The following is an 11,093-nucleotide window of genomic DNA, read 5'->3' on the forward strand; positions in this document are numbered from 1 at the left end:
GTTCTCTTCTTTGCCTGTCTCTGAGGCAGTAAAGTATTTTGGATTAGGTTGATGAGTTCATCTCAATCTTTGTAACTATTATGACCATACTTTTTTAATACTTGCTACTGTTTCACCTCAATGGTGAGATTCAGCAGGTACATTAAGATTCAGCTGCTACATAGAGTTGTACCCTAGTTTTTCCTCTGCCGTTCAGTAGTTGGAACGCTCTGCAGTGTGTCAGAAAAGTGAATGACTGGTGTGATTAAGACACATTTCTCTGTGTACACAGAGAAAAACATTTCAGTTTGTTTTTGTTTTTTTTTAAGATGTAGGAAATAAAAAGAAAAAAATGAAATCTGTACTGGAGGAATAGAATTTTCTTCATTTAAGTATGAACAGTACTTCAAATGAATGTAAGGAAATCATAAGATACCTGAATTTAAAGGTTCAAATGAACTAGTGGGACTCTAAATGCCGTCTCTCCTTCTGTTAACATATATCATGGAATGTTTAAAAAGTTGGACTTTTTGAATATATACTTTGAATATATACAAATAGCATGGGAAAAAACAGGTATTATAAGAGACCACAGAAGGGAAAATTTTATGGTCCACGACAGAAGGGATATAGTCCACAGTTGATGAAACTTTAATTTAGTTAGTAGACAGAGTCTGTTGCAAAAATATCAAATGACGGAATGATGAAATGTAATTAGTAAGTGTTGGACACTTTTCCCAGAAGCCATATGGGCCTTAGTGTGTAAGGTGATACATAGACCTCACATAAGATTTTGTGGGTTTTTTGTTTTTTCCTTAGCAAAGAAAGCATCCACTAGCAGATTGTCATCATGCATCCATTGTGTTCACTTACTCTTTAACCTTCCTTGATGAGTAGAAATGGCTTGCTTTTTAAATACAAGACTTGAAAGAAACTCTGATTGGCTTTTAGGAGCATTCACTAAGCAAATGTCTTGAGGTTCTTTAAATTAATTGATGCCTTTTTCTTGCTGTGCCTCTATTAGAGTTCTGTATGACTAAGGAAAAAGATTTTTTTTCCTGTGAGTGTATGTGTACATTCTAAACTGTTATTGAGACTGACGGACTTGAATTAAAACATACAAGTAATTTGATTAGAGAAATAAATGGCTGTATATTAGGAACCTGCACTGGAAATAAAATATTTGAAATGTGCGCATCTATTCATATGGTAATAACAGGCCCTTTCAGGCACAAGGGCTGAATAGAATGGTGCAGCCTTCAACCTTTCGATTGTTGCTATAGCAAGTACATTGCCTGCTAGTAATTAATTTGAACATCCATCAGTTACCTGGCCAGGTAGGCCCTGTAGCACTTCAAAGAAATAGGTTTGTTCAGTTTATCCAACTTGTCCCCAAAGTGGACATGTTCTTCAAATATTCTCACTTGGAGTGATTTAATGAGTTGACTAGTAGCTTGGCAGTGAAATAATCTATTGTGCACTTATTTTAGAAACAACAGAAAAAAGCATGATCCATTTTTTACTGAAATACTTTCTCTCAGAGAGCAGACCAAACTAGGAAGGAATTCTTCTGCCCCCCCCAACCCCCCATAGTGGACAATATTTTTTTAAAAAAAAAGGGGGGGTAGGGGGTTAACACTGAACACTTGCACAGTTTTTTCTTTTTATCCAGAGTAAAACTTGCTGATATGAAGTGTTTTAAGTTGCTGTGAAAGTTAGATGGGAGATTGTTGCTAATCAACAATATTTTATTACATAAGGATTTAAACCAGGTCGTATTTATGGTAGGAGTTTGGCCTGCGAAGAGAAACAAATATATACTGCTCAAATTGCATTAGGCTACTTTTTGTTTTAGGAAATAGATAGCTAATTACTGGTGAAATTTAAACAGTACTTCAAAAATACTCTATGGAAATAAGGCAACAAATGTATTTAAAGATGACTGCTAAGGTTATCTATAGAACGGATACTGAGATATCCTCTGGTCATGGTAAGGTCCCTGCTGTGCTGAATACTAAGCATTTATGATGACAATACTCTCCTTTGCTTCAGCAGTGCCGGACCCAGTCTTGAAGATCTAATGTAAGATGGTTGTCTATAAAAGCCTCTTAGCACTTCCCAAAGTAAGGCTATAGAGGCTACAATAGTGAAATGATTGGTAATACAGTAATCTGCTTTACAAAAGCCCTGAGAGAGGGAGAGAGAGAGAGAGATCTATATATAAGTATATATATATTTAATAATGAGAGAATTTCAAATGGACTAGAACTTGATTTGCTTCTTAGGAACTGGCAGAAGCTGAATCCTAGATGCTGCTCATACTGCTTAAATCCTTGTATATGTAGGTAATGTGAGATCTTTTAATTTGTTCATGATTTTTAGTCTTTTCCAGCTCTGCTGTAAAACAGTTCTTCTAGTAGAAGTGATCTGTCACATACAGAACTGAGGAAGAAAGATACACAAAATAGAGTTTAAATAAGATCGTATCATTAATTTCTTTCTTTTTTTTTTGCCTAATGTTTCAGATTTTTCTTCTTGACTGTCCTCCATGTCGGGTTGCAATGATTCTTTTCAGGTAATGCCCCATCCTTGCTGCATTTCTGTCTACTTGCATGGTGTGCTTAGAAGTTGATTGTGGCTTAAGTCATAAAATAGTAAGATACGCATCCAGCCCTTAGTTAGAAAGACATACTGGCTGGACTGAATGATGAGACCTTGAAAAGGGTCATGGCTTCAGCTGTGGGTGCTGAGTCCACTGACCCTTGTTTCTTTTGTACTGGTGGTGGTTTTGGTCTCACAGGCAACACCTATTCGCGCAGTAGTTGATGAGAGCACAGGTGTCCTTCTACAGAATAACCTATGGGCTTGTTAAATGTATGTCATGTGCCTCGTACTTTCTGATTATCTTCACTAAAAATTAGTAGCTGATCTTCATGGAAGGCCATATGTACAGTATGGGTCTATTTTTTAAAATGTGGAGATAAGTTAAATAGTTAAAGCAGATTCCTACTGATTTGGGTATTTCTCAAATGTGTGCAATCTTTTATTGTTACTAACTTTAGGAAGTGGTCTAATGGACTAGTGCAGTAGAGTCCAGTAAACAGCCCATACTTTTTATAGGTTCTTACCTATAGAGTTCTTGCTCTCAAAGGCCCTCTCTCATGTGCGTTGCATGATAGGGGTACAGCTAGTATATTGTGAGGAGGGTCATGGGACTTCCCAGACAGAATGATAATCAGGAATGGCTGTAGTTGCCACCGTGACAGTTCACTCGGCTCTTTCTTCTCTTAGTCTAGGCAGTGACTGGAAAATATGATGCTGGGGGCATGCCTCATGAATTGTTTTGGAGGTGCTACTGTCTCACTACAACTTTTTCCTGCTGCTCCTTATTTGGGCAGGGAGTAGGCTGAATGCAGAGATACAGTACTAGTGCCTCTTCATCTCAGAGAGCGTGCAAAGTAAGTCTGGTGTCTAGGAAATCCTGGATTTACTATGCATTTGCAAAGGACTGGTTGCAGGGCAGAGGCTGCAGTATTTGTTCTTTTTCAGAATGAGCCTTTCTGTTTTCTGACGTCCTGACATATAAATGACATTTGAAGAACTGTTTTGGAATTGTAATACCTTCCTCCCCCGCCCCAAGTTACTTATAAACTTTGTAATTTTTAATAGAGTTTATGACAGGCAGTGGTTGTAGAATGAAATTTATGCTTTACTTTGTCTCTTATATAAAGTAGACTTAAACAGTACTGACCTTACTTCTGTAGGTCCTGATGCAACAGTGGTTCAGGGAGAGATGACTGAAAGCTGTATAAAATAAAATACAGCACTGTAATTTAAATACTACTTTCTTTCCCTGTTCTTTGCTTGGGATTCTCTGTTGCATCTTTACAAATATAATTCTTTTATTTAAGTGACTCAAAAATCAGACTTCTTCCAAATTCCCAAAGCTTTAGTTTGATGTCATGTACATTTATGGAGTTGGATGAAAGTAAAAACTTTCTCAAATGTCTATTTTAAGCTCTGAAAGCAAAATGAACAGCAAAATTTCAACCATTTAGCAGCCTGGACCATGAACAGGATTAATATGAACAGGATTAATATGAACAGGCAGTCAAAACCTTCTAGGAATCCAAAGCTCATTATAGAAAGCAGTCCTACTTCAGGAAATTATTAAAATGTTTATTTAAAGAGAGTTCTTATCCTGGTTATTGCAGTGAACAGTGGCTTTATTCAAATTAAAGCCAGCAGAATTTTCTCAAATTTCCTGCTACCTTTTATGAAAGATACACTACATAAAATACTACATAACTATACATAACATGTACATATAACATACTACATAAAAACTTTGCATTTCATTTCTAATCTGTGAAAATAATATCTCATCTCTCTTCTAAGGTTGCAGATGCATATGTTAAATGGGGCCCTCTTAGCATTGCTGTTTCCTGTCGTTAACACGCGCCTGGTGAGTATACTATACCTTTCCTTCTCCTCGTGTATTTCTTCCTACAATACTTTCTCTAGAAAGCTGCTTGAGCTGTCTTTAGAGGTGGCTAAATTACACAGATTTGGTTTAGGAGCTATACTTCTAAAATACTAAGCAAGTTTTGATGGTTAAAATTTCTTGCTGCATGTAAATTCACTGCTCATGGAAAACTTCTTTATTCCCATATCTTTGTTTCTGCAGGTATTTCCTCCCTCTCAATTAAATTCAGCAGGCTACATACTATTTGCATAATGAATCGGAGTGATCTATAAATACCTGCTGGATTTGTGTATTGAAGAGATATCTAAGACACTGAGAAAATGATGGGATGAGAGTGTTTCACTCAAAGCAGGTAAGTTAGCTCTTTTGCTAAGATCTTTCTGAAGTACTAGATTATCACTGAGTTGCTTCTTTTACTGTGAAGAACTTGCTGTTTTGAATATGGCAGTCAGATTACTAACACTTGCAAGTAGCCGCCTTTCTTCACCCCAGACCCTTTTGTAAAGCTATCTAAAAGGTGTTTCTTCTACATTGCTGGAGCAAGCAAACTACTTTCTGAAATGCATTTTTTTTTATTTGTAAGTATTATTTTAATGATGTCTGAGACAACACTATTGAATGCCTGAAACTGAAGAACTAGTTTCTTTTCAAGCAGATGCATATAAAACTATAAATAAAATTTAAGTATAAAAAGTTTAGACTTCAGAATGGCTACGTTGTGAGATGGAGCTGTCAAGTGTGTTTTCTTCTGGACGTCAGTTGCTACGCTGCCGTACCTTTTGTCCTTGTGTTTTACAGGGTAAATTGATTGTGGGGAAAAAAGTTAATGCAAAAAAATAGTTTATATCTTTCACATGATTAGGTTAATTCTAAAGTCTAAACCCTTTTGTAGGGTGGCAGCAAGTGCATTCAGGAATGTAGTTGTAGCATCATATCGTAGCTGGGGTGGGCTTAATCTAGGAAACTTTGGCAAACAAGACCAGTGAAGTTGCAGCAATGCAATTTGTGTAGGCTGCTAATACAAGGGCATATTCAGGGTTCAAGTTGTATAGTTGGTGCTGAAATCTCTGCTGCCAGTTTCAATGTTATCGGTACTGAAGCAAGCTAGATTGTTAGTAGATGTATGCCGGTCAGCATCATTTAAGCCTTTGAATATGCTATAGATACAGTCTCTATTTCAGCCTGGTGGCAGCTATTAGTCCTACAAATTATAGTTTGAGTTAGATTTTTGCTTCAAGTTATTTACCTCCAACAACAAGCTTTTTTCCTGAGTGAAGTCACATAAGAGCCCTCCTATGATCAAAGTGAGCACTGAGTAAATATATTTGGCTTTAGGAAAATTCAGTCTGTTTTACCAGGCTGTAAATTCCTGGTACAGGTCACTAGAATGGATCCAAAATACTAGTCTTTGATTTACAAGCACAATCACAAAAACTTCCATGTGGAGAGTTAATAATGTGGAGAGTGGTAGCGTAGAACAAAGTTCATTGTCCATTCCACCCTGATCTTTAAACTGACAGTGAACGTGATAGCTTTGAAAGCGGCTTCACAGGATAGCATGTGGCCCATGGTTAAAATGACATAGTGGGAGACTAAAAAACTAGAAGTGGGTACACATGAATATGGGAGATTCCTCAGGCCTGGAATTTGCCCAGTGTTGTTGGCGTCTGTCACCTGCTCTCCCCCCCAAATTAGGCACAGCAGGGTTTCTTCATCCAGGTTTTCAAAACTGCTACAAATTTCCTGTCTTCTGGAAGAAAAATTAGCCTGTTGGTGTCCCTAGTAATACTCAAACCTGTCGAGAATTAATGCTAAGAAAAGTTGTCCTGAATCTGAGCTGGATAAAATATTTCTAAGAATTATTTTTAAGAGTTGTTATGCATGCACATATGGGTGTGTGTGTGTGTGTGTGTGTGTGTGTGTACGTATATATACATATAAGCGCACATGCTTGCTCATTTTCTCAGATTTCAGTGGTTTCAGTAGTATAAGCCTAGAGTTCCTTCAAGATTTAGTCTTTTTGTCCTTCCTAATCTGGTAACTACACATATTCTTTTTCATACTAGAAATGTTTATTTGCAGTTTGCAGTTGTTTTTATTAAAACTAGTTACTGCTGAATAGAAATGGCATTAAATCAAAAATGCAAATAGAATTTCTTGATAATAGAATACTTTTCCTGTTTCAAATTAGGTAGCTTTCTGATTTCTATTGGATTTTTAGGAGTAACCTGTTAAGGTTAAAATAATACATGTTGAAATATTTTAATAAATCATTAACTTGTATTTTCTCTAATATTATTATAGATCTCACTTATATTTGGGCAGTGGTGATTAAACAGGAAAAATACAGACTACTCGTATAAAATTCTGCCCTTCTCTAGAGACAGAGGAGCCAAAGGACTACGTCCAAGAGCAAATATTTTTGGAATAAATACAGCTCTAGGATATTTTTGGCTTAACAGCTGCTTGCTAGGCTAGTCTCTTTTCTGTGTGTCTTCTGGCACAAGATAATATGGGTGATGTTTTATAGCACTGCAGCTTTGGCCCAAATTATTTCTTGGTAGACGTGCATTCTGCTCTATAACTGTCGTTGTAAATATCCACAATGACATTTTCCTGAAAGCACTGAATAACTCTTAACACTTAGTAGGAAGTTCCAAAAAAAAGTGCAATAAATTTGTCTATGCTCTCTGTTCCTCTGCTCTGATTTGTAATACCTTCCTGAAAAGCTTTTGACTCAGTCAGGAATGGTCGTCATTTTATGCCTCAACTTTTTATTTCAGTTTTGTGATATTTTAAGACATATATTTTACTGTATACATGGTTCATACAAAAATTTGTATACCTAGTTACATCTGTAAAGGGTTGTAATATATAGTGCCTGGCAGAAAGTAAGAGCATGAGAAGTTGGACACCTGACCCAGCTACTCATTTAGAAGTGGGGGAGGGAGATCATGCTTTTGGGCAGGTAGGTGGGAGAGAGTTCTCTCATTCTCAAGAGACAAAACATTCTTGATTAGCATTAACAATCACATGGAAAATAGGGTAATCTTTGAAGACTTCCAGGTAAATAGAGAAGAAAATGTTAAGGGAATCAGATTGTTAGGTTCCCGGGTAGGAGCCTAGAAAGGTGTAAGAAGAAATACACAAGTGCAAGATCTCTTTTAACTCCGTATCTATATTACATGGAATACAGTGTAGGTCCTGCTAGCCTAAGCCTCACAAAGGTTGGAAAGGAAGCCCATTAAAAGTTTCTCAAATAAGTCGCAAAACAATGTGTGGCACCAGGTCTGTGCAAGTAAATTAATTTAGCTGCCAGTGAAGTGTTTGGAGAATAATCGTTTTTGTATGAGCATGTGTGCGAACATATTGCATTAATCAAATTTTAAAGGAAAATATTTCTACTGGTTTTAAAGCTTTGTTTGCAAGCTGATGTCCTGAATATGTTGATATAGATAAAGTAAAAAATAAGACATGTCCTAGAGGCGTTGGGCTTACTGTCTCGGCTAACACAGAGATGGTGCAGTTTTAATGTTTCCAGAAGTTGCTAGACAGTATTATTAGAACTATTTGCCTTGAGAGGTACACAGCCTAAATCTGTTTTAGGAATAGAATCATACTTTGAGCAATACTTGCAGTGCACTCTTTAGGGACTATGATAATGTCCTACTGCATCTCTGTTGACTGTTAAGGTAACGATGCACTGTAGTAAAAAGTTTGCCCCAAATGCCTGTTAGCAACACAGCAAAATGGAATAAGTAATGGTAGCACATGATGTCATGTCTAAATTGTCTAAGTCTAACTGGCATAAGTGAAAATAACAGTATGGTTAGACATCCAGGGCTCTGGAAAGGTGGTGCTTTGGCTGCTATTCGTACTAAAGCCACTGATTCTGCATCTTTCACACGTATCGAGGCTACGTACGTTAAAATGGTATGGGTGCGTAAGTGCAATTTACAATCACACTTTTATTTGGGAATGCAAATTTACCTTATACTGGTGGTAAGTAGTGCCAGTATTATCTGTAGAGGAAGTAAAAAATACTCTTTCTGAAATTAGTATTTTGTGCACATATAACTCTTCTATCTTGGACTCAATTCTACAGATGCCTGACTGTGTCCCTAGAGTCATTACATGTGTGCTGGTTTGCATAATCAAATTGAGTGACCAGGAGACTGTAATGCCTTTTTATGAGATACAATAAACATCAAATCTAGCACTGATCAAATAAGGAAAACAGTAATAAAAGTTAAAATAAATGCCTACAGTTTAGCTCAGCAGTGCATTGAACAACTGCATTGTCCTAACTTTCTTGGTCAGCTTCATCTCTGTAGTGACAGGCCAAGAAAAAAATTCCCTCTCAAATTAGCAGAATTTGGGTATGTCATGAGTTGGAATCCTGGGGGTTTGCTCTAGCTGGATCTTCTGGCATTTGTATACTAGTAAAAATATAGTTGTTGTTCTTGTTTCATTATGTTTCTGATCCCCTCCATCCCTGTAGCAAGGTATTATTCCTAGTCCTGTGTTCCACCATGTCTCGACTCTACTAATCTTCAGCACAGACGGACTCTCTTTATAAATCTCATGACTGTGCTTGTGCATGCTAACGCTTCCCTCTGGTAGCAGATGCAGATTCTGATTCTCTCCCTCTGTATATATGCCCACCCTAACAGGATTAATTGAAAATGAGAACTAGATAATATTGGATAAAACTAATCAATTAATGCTACCTTAAGGGGTTATATTATAATTCTCTCTACTGACTGGATTGTGTAGAAGATGGCAGATGCCTACTTGAAGTTGAGATTAGGGTTTTTTGCCTATATCAGAATATCAGAAAATATCAGAAAAGGAACTGTTGCAAATAAAATCTGGGGAAACTGGTTTAGACCTTAGCACAGACACCACACAGATGGGTGCCTGATACTTAGCTACAGCCCTGGTACTCATTTATTTTAAGTGGCTTTGCTGTTGGCATCAATGCCAACATTAACATATCTTTATTTTCGCCCCATTCAGGTATGTGGGAATCCCTTATCTGATCTCTGCCAGGTGGACAAACTGGTGCCTGAGCTGTAGAATTGGCTGAATAATACGGTACTGAACAGTACAATAGTGTAACGTGGGTCAGCTTCTTGGCTACTTGCCGTTTGGACGTCTGCTTGAGAAATGAGTCTTAGCAGGACTGGAAATAATCTGTTTTCCAAAGGCCACTTGTGTTTTTGTTTTGGATTTTTTTTTTCTTTTTAAATACTTCATGTCTGTCCTGAGATGATTCTCTTAAACTCCTCCAGCAACTGTCTCTCCTCTGCCAAATAAGTCACTTGCTATCCTGAGTATGTTGAGAAGTAACCAACATCTGTTACATGGGCCTAGTAGCTGTTTGCCCCATGATTTCTGCATTGTACAGCTTTATATAGATTCCCCCTCTCCCATTTCATATATACTGTGGTTTGCTTTACAGGTTAAATTAAAAAAATCTGCTTGCGGCTTATTTGTGGATTACTGACCCTGTCTAGGATACTAGTCATTAATTTTAAGTTATGAATCTGGGTTTACTGACTATGTCTAGGAAAGCTACTGGTACAGAATGCCATTCCATGTTTACTGCAGACACCTAGCCTGCCTGCTGGGTGTGCTATAGAAAAGGGCAGAGCTGAATTACTTTTGTTCCTTTTTCTGTCATACCCTGCAGTCTTTGTAGAGGATGGTGGAGGGAGAGTTCTTGCCCAACACAGTGCTTGAGCTATTGTTGCAAATATAAAACCAAGGCATAAATAATTAGCAGAGGGAGGAATACTACTTTCAGAAAACAGAGCAAAGTAGCAACCTCCCTTCCCACTGAAACCAGCTGAGCTGAAGCGAGTTTAGACTAGTGTTTTGCCATGCTTTGCGGGGCAGGGAGGAACTCGCATCTAAATATTAGACTTCTGGGCTCAACTCTATTCGAAGCTCTATGGTTTTGAAGAATTTTTTCTAAATCTTAGTGCAGTCAATGGAAAGACCTAATTGTTTCCTCAGGGCAATAGCTGGTTTAAGTTGAGGCATCCATCATGTGCTCAGAGGACTGCCGTTGATGGCCGTGACTTTTCTTGCTCAGAGATAAAAGAAAGAGGTGAGCTCTAATCCTTCATCACATAGTTTCTCTTTTCTGCAGTCTCACAAGCAATAAAAGTGGCTGCTAAGGGTTTAGTTAGGCCGTTATACATAACTTACCTGTTCCTGGGATGAGAGCTTACTGTCTGCTCGCTATTTATTCTTGGTACGTCTCCAGCGAGCCCTTAGCAAGTGTCCCGGGAATTGTGGCCCTTTTGAATCTGCACCATACTGGGCTGATGCGGGGGCAAGCAGCAGATGTGGCTACCTTGAGCTGAACTCTTCCTGGAAAAAACAAAACATCGTACATCTTCTAGCAGAAGTTTCATCAGAAAATGTAAAAACTGAATAGTCTGAATGTTTATTGCAAAATATGCTAACATAGTACTCTGGATTTTGTGTGCGTGTTTGAGGAATAGTGTATGTCAGTATTAGGCTGTGTTTTGAAACACAGCATGATTTTATACCAATGTTAAAACCAGTGAATGGACAATGAACAGATTTTTCTTCAAGTAGCAACCTTTAAAGGAAA

The 11,093-nt window shown here is 37.6% G+C and overlaps 1 long non-coding RNA gene across 1 annotated transcript; it reads right to left on the bottom strand.

The window, feature by feature from the left end:
- Nucleotides 1-2,126: 2,126 nt before the first annotated feature.
- Nucleotides 2,127-10,832, bottom strand: LOC135325808 (uncharacterized). Its single transcript, XR_010386576.1, has 3 exons — nucleotides 10,682-10,832; nucleotides 3,731-3,783; nucleotides 2,127-2,421 (listed from the first exon to the last, which is right to left on the bottom strand). It is a non-coding gene; the product is annotated as an uncharacterized LOC135325808 (long non-coding RNA).
- Nucleotides 10,833-11,093: the final 261 nt, after the last annotated feature.

The sequence above is a fragment of the Dromaius novaehollandiae genome, unplaced genomic scaffold (assembly GCF_036370855.1).
Source record: "Dromaius novaehollandiae isolate bDroNov1 unplaced genomic scaffold, bDroNov1.hap1 HAP1_SCAFFOLD_215, whole genome shotgun sequence".
In the NCBI taxonomy this organism is placed as follows: domain Eukaryota; kingdom Metazoa; phylum Chordata; class Aves; order Casuariiformes; family Dromaiidae; genus Dromaius; species Dromaius novaehollandiae.